Source organism: Cupressus sempervirens, chromosome 5, assembly GCF_028749045.1.
Source record: "Cupressus sempervirens isolate cs-2001-9-10 chromosome 5, ASM2874904v1, whole genome shotgun sequence".
Lineage (NCBI taxonomy): Eukaryota > Viridiplantae > Streptophyta > Pinopsida > Cupressales > Cupressaceae > Cupressus > Cupressus sempervirens.
The window spans coordinates 349264001-349281264 of record NC_143122.1 but is presented as its reverse complement, the minus strand read 5'-3'; positions in this window follow the sequence as shown (position 1 = coordinate 349281264).

Sequence of the window (17264 nt, the reverse complement as noted above, 5' to 3'; positions counted from 1 at the left end):
GATTGTGGGTGGAATGGGTGAGGGATAGGATAGTGATAGATAACGGATTAGTCCTAGTACACAAGGTGCCTGAATTACCAGGTTTTCACCAAGGTACCTATCCAAGGCACTTGAATTGCCAAGTTTTCACCATTGGACGCTTATTTCTCTTTACTATATATATATGTATATTTTGTATTTTTCAAAAGCTGGGTATACCAAGGATCTTCAAGCATAGAACTTCTTGAGACGAATGATGTTAGTAGGATCATTCAAGAGTTCTCCTTCTGGTGTAGATAGCTGATAGGATTTGGAGCCAAAGGAGGCAGTGACAACATAAGGACCAAGCCATGTAGGTTCAAACTTACCTTTCTTTTCTCGATCTGCTTGGACTTTCATGTTTTCTTTGAGGACCATGTCACTCGGTTGAAAGTGTTGTGGAAGCACCTTCTTGTTGAAATTCCTTTTGAGATGAGTTTGATAGACTGTGAGATGATCATAGGCTTGTTGTCGCTTCTTGTCTAAGAGATCTAGTTGGGTGAGTCTGGCTACTCTATATTCTTCATCTGATATTTGCCCTCGCAAAGATATGGGGAATGAGGGAAGTTCAACCTCTATGGGTAGTATCGCTTCAGCCCCATAGACTAGGGAGTATGGAGTTATGCCTGTGGATGTATGGAAGGAGGTTCGATAGGCCCATAGGGCTGGATTTATTTGTAGGTGCCAATCGTAGTCAGAATCATTGACAACTTTCTTTAGGATTTTGAGGAGGGTTTTGTTAGTTGCCTCTGCCTGGCCATTACCTTGTGGAAAATATGGGCTAGAAAAGTAGTGATGGATGTGGAGGGAAGTGCATAATTCTTCCATGTTGAGATTTTCAAAGTTACCTCCATGGTCGGTGAAGATGGTGGATAAGATGTCGAAGCAGCAAACAATGTGGTACAAGATGAACTTGGAGACTTGAACTCCTGTAGCTGAGACTAGGGGGACTGCTTCCACCCACTTAATGAAATAGTCTATAGTGTTTATTATCCATTTATGTCCATCAGATGAGAGGGGTGTGATAGTTCCAACTAGATCAAGGCCCCAACAAGCGAAAGGCCAAGGTAGTGCAATAGGCTGTAGATCCTGTGCTGGAGTGTGCACAAGATTTGCGTGCTGCTGACATGGGAGACACTTTCTGACAAAGTCACAGGAGTTTTCTTCAATGGTAGGCCAATAGTAGCTTGCTCTAAGGATTTGTCATGCTAGGACAATACCACTTGTGTGGGCACAACAAATTTTGGAGTGTACTTCTTTTAACACCATCGCGGCCTCGTTTTGGTCTAAACATCGAGAGAGAGTATCATAATAACCCTGACAACATAGGGTATTGGCTATAATAACATAGAAGGATGATTTTTGAATGAGGTTCTGGTGTTGGGTACGTGTGAGGTGAGGGGATATGATACCATCGTTAAGGTAATCGTGAATCTCATGGTACCAAGGGGATTGGGGACCAACCAAGATACAAACACAGTTTGAATCTTTATTCTCATAGGCGAGTGTGAGGAGCTGCTCGACTAAAAAATCATACTGTGTAGCTGATTGGGGAATTTCCAAGAGCAAGCCGATAGTAGCCATAGCATCTGCTGCTTTGTTTTGCATTCGAGGCACTTTTGTAAACTGAAGCTTTGTAAAATGCTGGGTTAGCTGATCAACTAGCTCTTTGTAGGGTAATAGATTTTCATCTTTGGTTTGATATTCATTTAGGACTTGCTTGATGATGAGCTGAGAATCGCCAAAGATTTGTAACTCAGTGATGTTCCATTCTGTAGCTATCTTTAATCCTGCTATGAGAGCTTCATATTCTGCTATATTGTTGGTGCTAGGGAATTGTAGCTTGAAGGCTTTTGGAATGTAATCTCCCTGAGGTGTAACCAACAATATTCCTACCCCTGATCCATGAGATGTGTATGAGCCATCAAAATAAAGTTTCCATGGGGGTTGTTCTTCAATTAGGCAGATATGCTCATTTGGAAATTCTATGATCAAAGGATATGTATCTACTAGAGGCACATCAGCTAGATGATTTGCTATAGCTTGCCCTTTGATTGCCTTTCTATCCACATACTAGATGCCAAATTCGCTAAGGAGCATAACCCATTTGGCCAAACGGCCTGTAAGTGCTGTTCTGGAGAGCATATACTTGAGAGGGTCGATCTTGGAGACTAGTTGGATGGTATGACTTAGCATGTAGTGGTGAAGCTTTTGAGTTGAGAAAACAACTGCCAAACAAGCTTTTTCCATAGGAGTATAATTGAGTTCATAACTAACTAGGGTTCTACTGATGTAGTAGATGGCTCTTTCTTTTTCGTAGTCATCGAGTTGTGCTAGAAGTGCCCCTAGAGCAATAGGCATTGCTGATATGTACAAGACCAAGGGATGACCAGGAACTAGTGGAACCAAGATATGGGGATTGGTGAGATACTGCTTGAGTTGATCAAAGCTGCACTGACATAAAGGATCCCACTTGAAGTTCTCATCCTTCTTCAGTAAATATGCAAATGGTGTACACTTATTTGTAAGTTGGGAGATGAAGCGCCAGATGGATTGAAGCTTTCCCTAAAGAGAGCGAAGCTGTCGCAGTGTCTAGGGAGGAGGCATGTCTATTATAGCCTTGACTTTCTTGGGGTCGATCTCTATACCTCGTTTAGAAACTATAAAGCCTAGAAGCTTGCTAGATGTGACCCCAAAGACACACTTCTTGGGATTCAACATGAGATGATATTTGGCTAACCTATCAAAGACTTTCTCCAGGTCAACAAGATGATCCATGAAGGTATGAGATTTGACCAAGATATCATCCACATAATCCTCCAAAATGCTATGGATGAGATCATGAAAAATGGCTGTCATAGTTCTTTGATAGGTAGCCCCTGCATTCTTAAGGCCAAAAGGCATCATGTTGTAGCAAAAGGTTCCCCAAGGGGTAGTGAATGTTGTCTTATGCTGATCCTCTTCTGCAATGTTGATTTGATTATACCCAAAAAATCCATCCACGAGGGACAAAATTTCATGTCCAGCTATAAGATCTACAATCATACCTATGTTAAGCAAGGGAAAATCATCTTTTGGACAAGCTTTGTTAAGATCTATGAAATCAGTGCAGATTCTGATGTCACTGAAAGGTTTAGTGATGGGGACCATGTTGGAGATCCACTCTGAATAGTCGATAGGTCAGATAACCTTAGCAACTAACATTCTTTCTAATTCAACTTTGACTAGTAATGCCACCTTGGGGTGCATTTTCCTAAGCTTTTGTCTGATGGGCTTGATCTTTGGATCGACTGCAAGATGATGAACTCCAAGCTTTGGATTAAGTCCTGGCATGTCCTGATATGACCATGAAAATTGGCCAATGTTCTCTCTTAAGACCTCAAAGATGAGGTCAACTTGGTCTTTTAATAGGGATGTAGCAATGTGAACAAGTCTAAGGATCTCTAAAGAACTGATGTTGACTTCTCTAGTATCCTCAATTAGAATAGAAGACACCTCTGGTTGATTATGTTGAGGAGGCAATGCTAAATCCTCATGTTTTGTGTGTGACTCTAGATTTTCTTGCTGAGGGGTTCACTTTTCTACCTTGGCTAGTCTCGAATTCACCTTAGTTCCAGTTTTGGGTGTATCGAAACTAGGTTGGGATTTTCTCCAAAATACCCCTTGGGATCTAGCTTATAGATATAGGCAAAATCTGGCTTTGTTTTCTTGTGAGGAGTTTTAGCTCCCATGAATCTCAGAAGTGATTCCTCTAATGTGAACTCATCAATGTGTATGATGCTTGGCTGGTCCCAATCTATGAGTTGTGGATGGGCGAGTGGTAGGTCAATGAAATGGATATATAGTTTTTGGAGAACAGAGTCTTTGAGGAAGATTTGGTCTGGAATATTGTCATAGGCTCTCTTTTCAACTTCCTTAGGAATGTCTTCAATTTTGATAAGGTCATGGTGAATGTTTGAAAAAGCATGACCGTCTGTATTGGTGCCCCCGGTAGTGTGTATGCCAAAGCCAAGACCTAACTTCAATTCCCACTTGTGTGCATCGATGGGGCACTGCATGCCTCTTTCTTCTGGTCCTAGACCACCACCTTGATAGTTCCATTTGTTAGTGATGAGCTTATGTTCTTGGGGATATTTCTGGCTAAAGTGATCAAGGCATGCTTGATTTCTATGAGGTGCATCCTTATGTAACCAATTGTTGATATCTAGAATGAGCTCCTCATGAAGAGGGATTTTTGAGGATACAAAGGTTGTTGGGCCAAATTGTTTGTATCGAGGAGGTGGAATATCCTTAGCTTTGTGATATTTTGATCGTCCATGGGTGTGTGGATCAAGTGGGAGTGCCCCGACAACAAATGCATCTGACAGACTATACTCTCCACAGCCTTTGTTATTGATCTTCACGGTAGATAGGGTGGAGGCAAGGATGGTTTCTAGGTCATTACAAGTGTGGGATGAGCTGGCGATGGCTGTGTCGATATCAATTCTAGGGCAATGGTTTGTATATGAAGCTCCAACTGCATTGTACTAATCAAAGGGTTCTGGATCGACATGGATGGTTACCTCAGTGCCCTGATGCAAAAATTTAATGCATTGATGGTAAGTGGATGGAACGGCTTTCATGGCATGAATCCATGGGAGACTGAGGAGGATGTTAAATGGCAGGTTTAGATCAATAACATGGTAGAGTGTTTCTTGGATGACTGGCCCAACCTTGATTGGCAGCAAAATAGTTCCTTCTGTGGTTCTTTCCAAGTTGTCATAAGCTTTGATGGTGATAAACTCATTGATGATATTTGCCTTAGTATACCCAGCTTGTTTTATGAATTTTAGGGTGTAAATATTCAAGGCTAATCCATTATCTATCATTACTCTTTTTACAAAAAAATTGGATACCATGATGGCTATGCGAAGTGGAAGGGTGTGATCTAGCTCAACCACGGGTATGTCAGTGGGTTTGAAAGATAGGGCACATGAGGATGAAAGGTTTCCAACAAGATTACGAAAATCAATAGCGTTGATATCTGAAGGGACACGAGATTTTATGAGAGCACTGTCAAGGATGTCTATGTACACAGGACTAGTGCGGAGAAGGTCTAAAATGGAAATTTGGGCTGGCATGTTCCCAAGGTGTTCCAAGATATTGTACTAGCTTTTTGATGGAGTTGATGGTGCTAATGAAATTGGTGGGCCTGCGATGTTAAATCGTGCTCTTCGAGTGGTGACTGCAACTCATTGTCTGGTCCTCAAATATTGATAACATTGACAGAAGGCTCTTTCTCGGATATACAACCTATAAGGCTACCCTAGTCTATATAGGATGAAGTGTGGTCATTGTTCTTCCCATGCTGTTGGTTTGGATGGTGCTTTTTGGTGTTGTTGTTGTTGTTTTGGATAGGTGCTTTTCCAAGATTTTGGTTATTGTGAGGAGGAAATGCATTTTGATAGATCTGCAAGCCTGCATTGGGAGAGGTTTGTGCTCCAACTGTGATTTCTTTCCGATCAATGAGGTCCTGCACATAATCTTTCAGTTTCATGCATCTGAGGGTGGTGTGACCTTTTACCCTATGAAATTTGCAGTACTCATTGTCTTTGTACCATGTAGCTTTGGATTGGCCTAGATGAATTTGCTGGGTAGGAGGAAATTTGATGAGGTTTTCCTTACTCAATTTTTCAAAAATGACATCCAATGGCTCACCAAGGGGTGTATAGTTTCTAGGTGTAGATTGGAACTTGGGATTTGGTCCTACAGTGACACTGATGACATTAGCTTGATTTCTAGAACCTTGAAAGTTGGGTCCTGGATTGTGGCTTTGATAGCTTTGGTGATTCTGTTGTTGGTAGTTGATAGCTTATTGGTTGTTTGGTTGATACAGTGGGTTAGGCTGATTTTGGGAAGGCCCAACAATATTCACATGTCTCGTATCAGTAACCCCATCTGTTGCAACATGCTTTTTTTTGTTCCAATACCTAGACTTGTCATTGGAATGTGATTGATTTTGGTTGGCCTCCTTCTAAATCTTGACCACACCATCTTTAATGAGTCCTTTCTCAAGGATCATTCCTTTCTCTTTGATATCTTTATAGGTATGCAAATAGTTCATGGTCATGTGGTGAGCCAAGCTGGGATGGGCATTATCAATAAACATTTTCACCACATGGCGCTCTGGCAAGGTGCAGGATATGCGGGTGGTAAGGGTTTGCCATCTTTGCAGGTATTCGGCAAGGCTTTCTCCACCTTTTTGCTTAGTGTGGACAAGGTCAACTATTGATAACTCTGTTTCAACAAGATGGGCATATTGGGCTACAAATGCCTCAGACAATTCAATGAAGTTTTTAATTGTGCCATATGGGATTCTATAAAACCATTCAAGAGCTGGCCCAACCAAGCTTTTGGGAAAGAGATGTAAGAGGAAGACATCACTGTATGCCACTTCTTGGCAGTGCATGTAAAATTTTTTGATGTGGGTGACTGGGTCTCCTTTTCCTCTAAATTTTTCAAATTTAGGTATCTCAAAATGCTTGGGGAATGGAGTCATAGTAATGGCTCTATCAAATGGATACAGTCTCAAACTTGAATGTCTTTGGATCATTCCCTTCTTGGATGGCTTTCAGAGCTGTCTTCATTTGTTCCCATTCTGAATTGATAGGTGATGGCTGGGGTGCCCCCAATGTAGGAGTGCCTTGAGGTAGGTATGCACTAGATGGGGCCACTGAATATAGATGGTTGTGAAGGATTTGCTGATAGGGATTGTACATTGTTTGGGTAGCTGCATGGTAGATGATGGGTTGTTGGGGTGGAGGTGGCACATATTGCTGCGAGGCTTGCTGTTGATATGGGATTTGAGGTTGGGATTGAGGAACATAAGCTGGCTATGGGATAAATGGATTGCTTTGTGGAGGTAAGGTATAAGATGGTTGTGAAGCTTGCGGAAAGGATCGGGGAGCTTGTGGAACATGACTTTGGATTTGAGGAGTTTGACCAAAATATGTGGGTTGTGCCCCCATTTGGGATGGTATATGCAAATAATTGGTGGTTGGATGGGGTGGTGGATTACCTCCTAGAAGTGGCATTGAAAAGTAGTTGGTAATAGGAGGTAATGGATTAGTTGGTGGTGGAGGTGGCAGGAATTAAAAGCTTGGGAATGGAACTGATGGGGTTTGATAGCTTGGTAGAGTGGTGGTAGGAGCTTGGGTCACTTGAGAGCTTGGCAGAACATTGGTGGTAGCTTGTGGGGTTTGATAGCTTTATGGAGTGAGGGTAGTAGATTATGGATTTGTGGCTGATGGCACTGAGCTCCAAGGACCTAATGGAAATGATGGAATTGTGCTTTGGGCTGTGGTGAACAAGCTGGGGGTGATGAGAGGTTGATTACTTGGCCCCATAGGTGGCATTCTTGTTGTATATTGCCGAGGTTGGCTAAAGATGCTAGCATTGATTTGGGAGATGGGTGGATTTGGAAGGCTGGGTTGGAGAGCAGCAGCAACAATAGTGAAGGGAGTGAATGGTGAGGTGTTTTGGGCAAAGATAGTTTGGAGTGGAGAGGTATGAACCAAGGATGGAGTGGTGGTGATTGGGTTGGCTTGCAGAATGGAGATTTCAACTTGGGTGGAGGATGGTATACACTAATCTAATATGCTAAGAACACTAATTTAATGAAAACAAAAGCATTCACACATTAAACCACCATAACATATAAGAGAGACTATGATAAGCCCTCAATTGAGAATATGAACCATTAAGAGGTTCTCTCAATGAATGCCTTTCTTGTTTTGGGGATGAGTCTATTTGCTTAGATTTGATATGTGTGCTCAAATGCTCAAGATGGCTTCAATGGATTGAGATGGGTAATGACAAATTGGTAGCTTTGTGAGCTCTCAATTTGGCATTATAAGGGTATGGGTATGGATTTGGCTCTCAAAATAGCATTATGACTTTACTAAAAGGATTGTGTTAAAATGGCTTGGGAAGGGATTCAATTTATAGGCCAAGGGGTAGAGGGATGGATGGCTTAGATGCAAGGAGAGATGAAAACTTAAGGAGGGCTAGGATGCACTCAAAGGAGAGCACATGGATTGTACTTTTTTAGCACCAATGGGAAGGTGACACTTGTCACAAGGAGGATGAGTGTGAGAGGATAGGATAAGGGGTTGGTTAAAGGCTTGATGAGGGAGGTTGAGTATGTAAGAGGTATGTAAGAGTCATGAGTGGGAGAGGTGTAAGATTCATGAGTGGGCTTGTAAGAGCATTTAAGGGTTTGTGGGCTTCATCAAGTTTGTGGTTGGGATATTTTGAGGGGAGACTTTGGTTTGGTTTAGGAAAGTCTTAAACTTGTTTAGGGAATGTGACAACATTAGGGGGTGGATTAGGCTTGGTTTTAGGATTAGATTAGGGATGTTAGAGATGTGCAAGTGGATGGCATTAATGAGGTTGGGTGAGTTAGAGGCTAAGCTTGGTTAGTATGGGTGGATGGGGTGGATTAGGCTAAATGGAGGATTAGGGATAAGTTCAGGGCTTTTAGATTTGAGGGATTTATTTATCAAATAGATTTATTTAATAAATGGGGATTTTGGAATTAGATAGGAGAATAGGATTTTATTGATAAATGATAGGTTATTTGATTTATCAATTAAGACTATAGATGATTAATTAAATTAATTAGCTAGGGGATGGTAAAGGATTAATTAAATAAGAATTTAATTAATGATACCTTTAGAGATGGCTAAATTAGATTACCAAAGAGGTGTAATCAAATTTAGGTGTCTACAGTAAGCACCAGATCCAAATACTGTAGTAACTATATATGGACCAAGCCAATTGGGTTTGAACTTCCCTTTCTATACCCATTGTTGTTGATTCTTAGGTTTTTCTCTTAGAATGAGATCACCTAGTTGGAAGTCATGCGGCCTAACTTTCTTATTGTAGCTTCTAGACATACACTACTCATAGGCTTGAAGATGATCACACATCACTTGTCTGTGTTCATCTAACAATTCCAGCTCTTGAAGCCAAGATCTTCCATAGCCATCATTAATAATGAGGCCCTTCATGGATATTGTCAAAGTAGGAATCTCAACCTCAATTGAAAGCACAACATCCTCTCCATATACCAAAGCAAAGGGCATTGTACCCATTGGAGTTTTGATACTACTTATGTAAGCCTATAAAGTTGGATTAATTTGAAGGTGCTAGTCCCTTCTATATTTTTTAACTGTGTGATGCAAGATCTTAAGGATCACCTTGTTGGATGCCTTTTCTTGACCATTACCCTAGGGGTATTAAATAGATGACCAATGTTACATGATTCTAAACTTTTTGCACAACTCCTTGAGATCCTTATTTTTAAATTATCCTCCATTGTTAGTAATGATGGAGGAAGGTACACCATACTTTCATATGATGTAATTCATAATAAAAAGAGCTAATTTTTTTAAATTTGCTATAGAGAGAGGGACTGCCTCTACCCACTTAGTGAAGTAGTTTGTAGCTATAATGATGAACTTGTGTCCATTTGAAGAATACAGGTGAATCTGAACCACAAGATCAAAGGCCCATTTTTGGAATGGCCACAATGTAATAGATGGAATTATCTCCCTATCTGGAGCATGAAATATATTTCCATAGAGCTAGCACTATTTGCAAGATTTGGCATATTTGATTGCCTCTTGCTCCATATTCAACCAATAGTAACTAGCTCCATATTTGATTACCTCTTGCCCTCATGTACATTGATTAATGCACATTTAGACTCATTAGGTTCTAGAAATCTAAGGAGTTTTCCATCAAGACCTCACCTAAACAAGTTTCTAGTAATAATAACATACCATGAAGCATTGCGGATAAGGTGACATTTTTCATTTCAGGTGAGATTATCTAAATTGTTTGGTCACCCAAGTAAGAATATATATGGTGGTAGCAAGATGATTCATGTCCTATAATAGAATAGATCACTTGAGATTCGGGGGAATTATAGGCAGGGTAGAGTAACGTCTCCACTAGAAACTTATGTTGAAGATCATTCTCTAGCAATTATAACATGGAAGCAAGAATAGCCATTGCATTTGCCGCTTTTTTGTCTACCCAAGGAATTTCCTAACAAGTTATATGAGAAAAGTATTTCTTCAGGTCATCCACCATGCGTTTATAAGGTATCAATTTCTCATCCTTTCTTTGATACACATCATTGACTTGGTTGATTATGAATTGTGAATCACCAAAGATATTCAATTCATCCACTCTCCATTCAACTGCAATGTTCATGCCACTAATTAGGGCTTTATATTCTATAATATTATTTATACAAGGAAATAAAATCTTGGATGCCTTAGGCAGTGAATACCTCTATGGTGTTATGAACAAGGGCCCAACATCGGATCCTTGTTGCATGAAGGAATCGTCAAAGAACATCACCCAAGTTTGGTGTGTGAGCATTAGAATTGATTCATCAAGGAAGTCAATGTTTAGTGGAAGAAGACTCTGAATTGGTGTTTCTGCTAGTTGATCAATGATTGTTTGTCCTTTGATAGCCTTTCTCTCAACATATTGAATGTCAAACTTACTTAAGATCATGACCCATTCAGTTAACCTTCCCATTAGAGTTCTCTTGCTAAGTAAGTATTTCAGTGGATCAATTTTAGCAACTAGTTACATAGTATGAGCAAGCATGTAGTGTCTCAACTTTTGGTAAGCAAAGACAACTACCAAGCAAGCCTTCTCAATGATACTATAATTAACTTCATAAGAAATCAACATGCTAGATAGTAGATAGCTCTTTCCTTGTTATCATTGTCTTCTTTAGCTAGCAAGATGCCAAGAGATGACTTTGTTCCTGACATGTACAAAATAAAAGGCTTCTCATAGATAGGAGGCATCAAGATTAGTGGATTAGTGAGGTATGCATTTATTTTGTGTTAGACTCTGATCAGAATATTGGCTCCAATTATATTTCACACCTTTATGTAGAGTCTTGGTAAAAGGTTGTTACCTATCTGACAGCTATGAGATGAATCTACAAATGGAATGAAGTCTCCCTTTTAAGCCCCTCATCTGATTGATATTATGGGGTGGAGGCATTTCCATGATTGCTTTGACTTTCTCTAGATCTACCTCAATTCCTTTTGAAGACACAATATAACCAAGTAATTTCCTGGATGTTACACCAAATGCACATTTCTTGGGGTTGAGTCTTAGAGTGAATTTCTCCATACAATCCAAGATGGGTTCCAAATCTTGAAGGTGAGTGTTGCATTTTGTGCTCTTAACCAAGTATCATCAACATAGTCCCCCATTTTATGCATCATATCATGGAAGATTGTAGTAACTACCATTTGATACATGGCACCAACATTTTTTAGACCAAATGACATCACATTCCAACAGAAGGTTCCCCATGCACAAGTGAAAGTAGTCTTTTCTTGATCTTTTGGTGCAATTTTAATCTGATTATGACTAGAAAATCTATCCATGAGTGAGTACATTTCATATCCTATTTTCATATAAACTATCATATCAATGTTGAGGAGTGGAAAATTATCCTTTAGACATGCTAAGTTCAGATCTCAAAAATTTGTACAAACTCTAATAGATTTGTCATGTTTAGAGACTAGGACAATGTTGGAAATCCATTCAACATAGTTGATAGCATAGATGAAACCAACTTTCTGAAGTTTTTCTAGTTTAGCTTTAACAAGTAATGCAACATGTGGATGCATTTTTCTAAGTTTTTGTATGATTGGTTTAACTCCTAGTGCAATAGATAAATGATCCATTATGAGATCAGGATCCAAGCCTGACATGTCTGAGTATGTCCACACAAAATTTATCTTTTTCTCATGGAAGAAGGCAATAAATTCCTCTTTTTCTTCTGGAGATAATGACTATGCAAGACGTATCATGTGAGGTTGTTCCTCTATTCCCAAGTTGATCATTTGTGTTGGTTCTATCAACACTAATGATCTTTTCTAAAAATGACTAGGAAGTGCATCAAATATCTCATCTGTAGGTGCCTCAAAGAAGTTTTCACCTTTGGATACATCTTTTATTTTTTACTATTTTAGGTTTTGATAGTTCCACAATGTGGTTTTCATCATCAGACCTTCTATTTCTTTTTCTTTTTATTGTGTGACTGAGATGTTTGATGTCAACTTTAGTCATGTTGATGATTTTTTTGCTGGTGGAAGACATTACAAGTTCAATAGTGTTTAAGTAGTAGGCAAGAGCATAGTCATTCCAAAATATAGGGACTTCACTAGATGCATTAGAATTCTTGTCTATAAGCTTAGGATAGGTGAGTGAAAGAGATGTGGTGGTTTCGATAGAATTTACAATATAATCATCAAATGCTTGGACAAGTAATTTGAGACCTAGGGTAGCTTCACCCACAAGTGCATTCAAATACCTTTGAGTTCTAACATCATTAATTGAAGACACAATGACACTAGTTAGATGAGACTCATCTGACCTAACCCTAAATGATTCATGTACTTCAAGTTTATTTTCATAAATGTGAACTTGATATATATCTTTGTATGTAGTTGCCTCTAAGAGAGAATCAAGTTCATACTCTCGAGAATCTGTGTTGCATGGAGATAGATTATAGAATTCCCTAGCAGTATTAGGGACCCATTCTCCTTCATCATCTAGTTTTTTATAAAGTCACTTAATGAATAAAGCATGACTGGACTCTGCTTGTTCATGTTGAATATGTGGAGAATCAATAGTGTTATTAGAAGAATCACTATCTCAATCCATAGTGCTAACATGTGGTACAAAGTCATCTAGTTCTACAAAGAATTTACCAATATCAATAGGGATTGGACAAGGATAAGGATCCTCATCATCATCATCATCCTCATGATCATCTGACTCAACTTGTGATTCATTTTCAGATGAATTCTTAGGTTCTGGTATAAATTTGTTAATCCCTATATGGAAGGGAATCTTCTTGAAGCCTAGACAAGATGTATCTCAAGACCTTTGAGCTATCACTTTGATAGGATTGATTAGACTATTATTGTTGCATCCAATCAAACCATTCCCCTTATGTCCAATTCATTTCATGAGTTTAAGAACTATATCATCCTTTTCAGGAGTAATTTCATGAGATTGGTCTATGAGGTCAACTGGAGTTTCCTCTTTATATATCCATGCAACAATAGATCCATTTTCATCTTCCTCCTCAAGAGGTATAGTAGCTTTAATAAAAGTACCATTGTACTTAGTTTGAGGTGACAACACAAAAGGTCTCTTCACTTCAAATGGTCTCCCATAATGAAAGGGAGACTCGGGAAGAGATGTCAAAGATAGAACTGGTTCTATGTGATATTCACCAATCCCAGTTTCTTTTGGCTTCAGTGAGTGCTTGATTTGTTCCAGCTCATCACCATGATGGTCTGTAGATTCCCTATTAGTAGGTATAAAGCTTCTAGCAAATTTTAGAATGTTATAGGTGTAACTAGTATTTGCAGGTATGGTAACCTTAGAGCCGTGAAATTGAAACTTGACACATTGATGGTAAGTTGAAGGAATAGCTTGCATTTCATGTATGCATGGTCTCCCTAGCATGACGTTGTATGTTAATGGGATATCAAGGTCTTGAAAAATGACATCCCTTTCTACATGACCAACTCGGAGAGGCAACATAACAAAATCTAAAGATTTATGCTCAACTTTGTCATATACCTTGATGGTTATCTTGCGATGAGGATCAATGGAGTCTTCAAAATAGCCCAATTATTTGAGTACAATAGTAGAGGCAATGTTTAAGCCAACTCCATTGTCAATGAACACATGTTGGCCACATTTTGTTAGATTGTGGTGATTGATAAGGAAAGTACTGTACATGGTAGCCGACATATTATGGCCGACATATGGCCGACATGTTATAACCCTAAAGCGGTTTAATACTTGTATAAAAGGGCTTAGGGTTGGGTATTTTTCATATATGTTGTGATGCAAAATTGGTTCTTGCGGCGGTATTGAACTGTAAGGGATTACGGATTTTAATCAGGTTGTAATCACTGGATTGTAATAAGATCAGACTTGTTGTTTGGTGGACGTAGCCCTGGGATTAGGTGAACCACGTTAAATCTTGGTGCCTTGTGTTCATTTTTTGTGTGTTCTATTATTTTCTATTATTGGTTATATTTGCATGCAGTTTTTATTTATGTCTGTGGTTTATCCTAACAAGTGGTATCAGAGCAAGGTTGTCTTTCAATTATCCTTTGCAGGAAAGTCTCACGGTTAAGTGGGAGTCTCACGGTTGAGTGGGAGCGATGGCAGATGAGGGTAAGCTGAGGGTTGATAGATTTAATGGGCAAAACTTCCAATTATGGAAGATGCAAATGAAAGACTATCTATATCAGAAGGATTTATGGAAGCCGTTGGAAGGCAAAGCCAAGAATCAAGGAACTATGTCAGAGGCTGAATGGGATCTCTTGGACAGAAAGGCATTCGAAAGCATTCGATTATGCTTGGCACCATCGGTGGCATTTAATATTACAAAAGCAAAGACGACAGAAGATTTGATGAAAACCCTAGCGACACTGTATGAAAAGCCCTCCGCTTCAAACAAGGTATTTCTCATGAAGCGTTTATTTAATATGAAAATGGCAGAAGGTGGATCTGTTGTAGATCATTTAAATGAGTTTAATACTATTACTAGTCAATTATCTTCTGTGAGTATCAATTTTGATGAAGAAATTAGGGCTCTCTTGATTTTGTGTTCTTTACCTGAAAGCTGGAATGGCTTGGTAATGGTTGTGAGTAATTTTGTTCCTGGATCTAGTACCCTAAAATATGATGATGTGATTGGTGTTATTTTAAGTGAGGAAACTCGTAGGAAATCCTCAGGTGGATCTACATCAGGAAGTGCTTTAAATGCACAAAGCAGGGGCAGAATGACTGAAAGAGGAAGTAACTCTGGAAATCATGGGAAATCAAGAGGAAAGTCAAAGGGGAAGAGGTCTCAATCGAGAGGACCAAATGATTGCTGGTACTGTGGGAAACCAGGGCACAAAAAGAAAGATTGCTGGAATTGAAAGAAAAATGAAGTAGATAAAATCAGATGGAGACAAGGAGGCAAATGTGGTAAGTAACAAAACCAATGAGGATGCTTTTCTTCTGTCTTTAGAGAGTGTTGATGATTCATGGGTTTTAGATTCTGGTGCTTCATTTCATGCTACACCTCATAGAGGTTATTTCATTGATTATGTCCAAGGGGATTTTGGGCTTGTTTATTTGGGGGATAATGAACCCTGTCAGATTATTGGAAAGGGAAAAATTAAGATTAAGTTACAGAATGGGAATCATTGGCTACTACATGAGGTAGGACATGTTCCAAAACTAAGTAGGAATTTAATTTCAGCAGGGCAACTCGGTGATGAGGGTTGTGTAGTTACTTTTAATGATAAAAATTGGAAGGTTTCAAAAGGTTCCCTTGTAGTAGCAAAAGGTGTGAAAGTAGGCACCTTATATCTTTGTACAGGTCATATTGTTCCTTCTACTTTGATTGTTTCAGAGAAAAATTAATTTTTAGGAACAATTGCTACAGTTGAGTAGGGAGAACAAATAGTTGCTGTAGATTCTGATACAGCGCTGTGGCACAATAGACTTGGGCACATGAGTGAGAAAGGTATGAAAGTAATTCATTCAAAGAAAGTTTTACCAGGTCTAAAATGTGTGAATATGGATTTCTGTGAAAGTTGTGTGTATGGAAAACAAAAGAGAGTGAGTTTTGTAAAGACTGGGAAGGAAAACAAAAAGGAGAAATTAGAGCTTGTGCATACAAATGTATGGCGATCGGATTAGGTATCTTCCCTTGGTGGCTCCCATTATTATGTTACTTTTATTGATGATGCAACTAGAAAAGTATGGGTTTATTTCCTTAGACAGAAATCTGATGTATTTCAAACTTTTAAGGAATGAAAATGCTTGGTTGAAAATGAGATTGATAAGAAATTAAAATGTCTCAGATCTGATAATGGTGGTGAGTATTGCAGTCATGAATTTGAAGATTATTGCTCCACTAATGGTATTCGTAGACTAAAAACTATTCCAAGGACTCCACAGGAAAATGGAGTGGCTGAACGCATGAACAGGACTATAATGGAGCGCGCAAGAAACATGAGGTTGCATGCTGGGTTGCCCTTACACATGTGGGCAGAGGCTATCAATACTGCAGTATATTTGATTAATAGAGGTCCCTCTACTCCTTTGGGCTATGATATTCCAGAGGAAGCATGGACTGGGAAGAAGGTGAGTTATTCTTTTCTCAAGACCTTCGAGTGTGAAGCTTTTGCTCATATAGACTCTAAAAATAGAACCAAGCTCGAAGCTAAATCAAAGAAATGTGTCTTTGTTGGATATGGCATTAATGAATTTGGTTATAGGCTTTGGGATTTTGAAAATCATAAAATTATAAGAAGTCGGGATGTCATATTCAATGAAAAAGTGTTGTACAAAGATCTATTGCAGCAACATGAGAAGAAAGAAGATGATTATGTAGTGCTGGATGATACTCCAAAAGCTGATGTTCCAGCCATTCCTCATGATGTGCAACAACTGCAACAACAAATACCACACACACCAGTGAATGTTAGACGGTCAACAAGGCAAATTAGACCTCCACAAAGGTTTTCTCCCTCTTTGTATTCTATTTTACTTATTGATGCTGGTGAACCTGAAAGTTATGATGAAGTTGTGTAGGTGGATACTAAGATTCAGTGGGAGTCTGCAATGAAAGATGAAATGGACTCTTTGCATAAAAATAAGACATGGGATTTATGCAAGTTGCCTACAGGTAAAAAGGCTTTACAGAATAAGTGGGTTTACAGGTTGAAAGAAGAGGAAGGAGGTAAGAAAAGATTTAAAGCCAGGTTAGTTGTAAAAGGATTTGCACAGAAAAAGGGAATTGATTTTGATGAGATATTTTCTCCTGTTGTTAAGATGACTTCTATACGTACTATTTTAAGTCTTGTGGCTACTGAAGATTTGCATTTAGAGCAGATGGATGTTAAAACAACCTTTCTTCATGGTGATTTGGATGAAGAAATATATATGGCTCAGCCACAGGGTTTTGAGGTCAAAGGTAAGGAGAACTTAGTGTGCAAATTGAAGAAAAGTTTATATGGCTTGAAGTAAGCACGTCTGCAATGGTATTTGAAATTTGACAGTTTTATGCATGAGCATGGATATAATAGGTGTCATTCAGATTATTGTGTTTATTTTAAGAGGTTGGATGATGATAG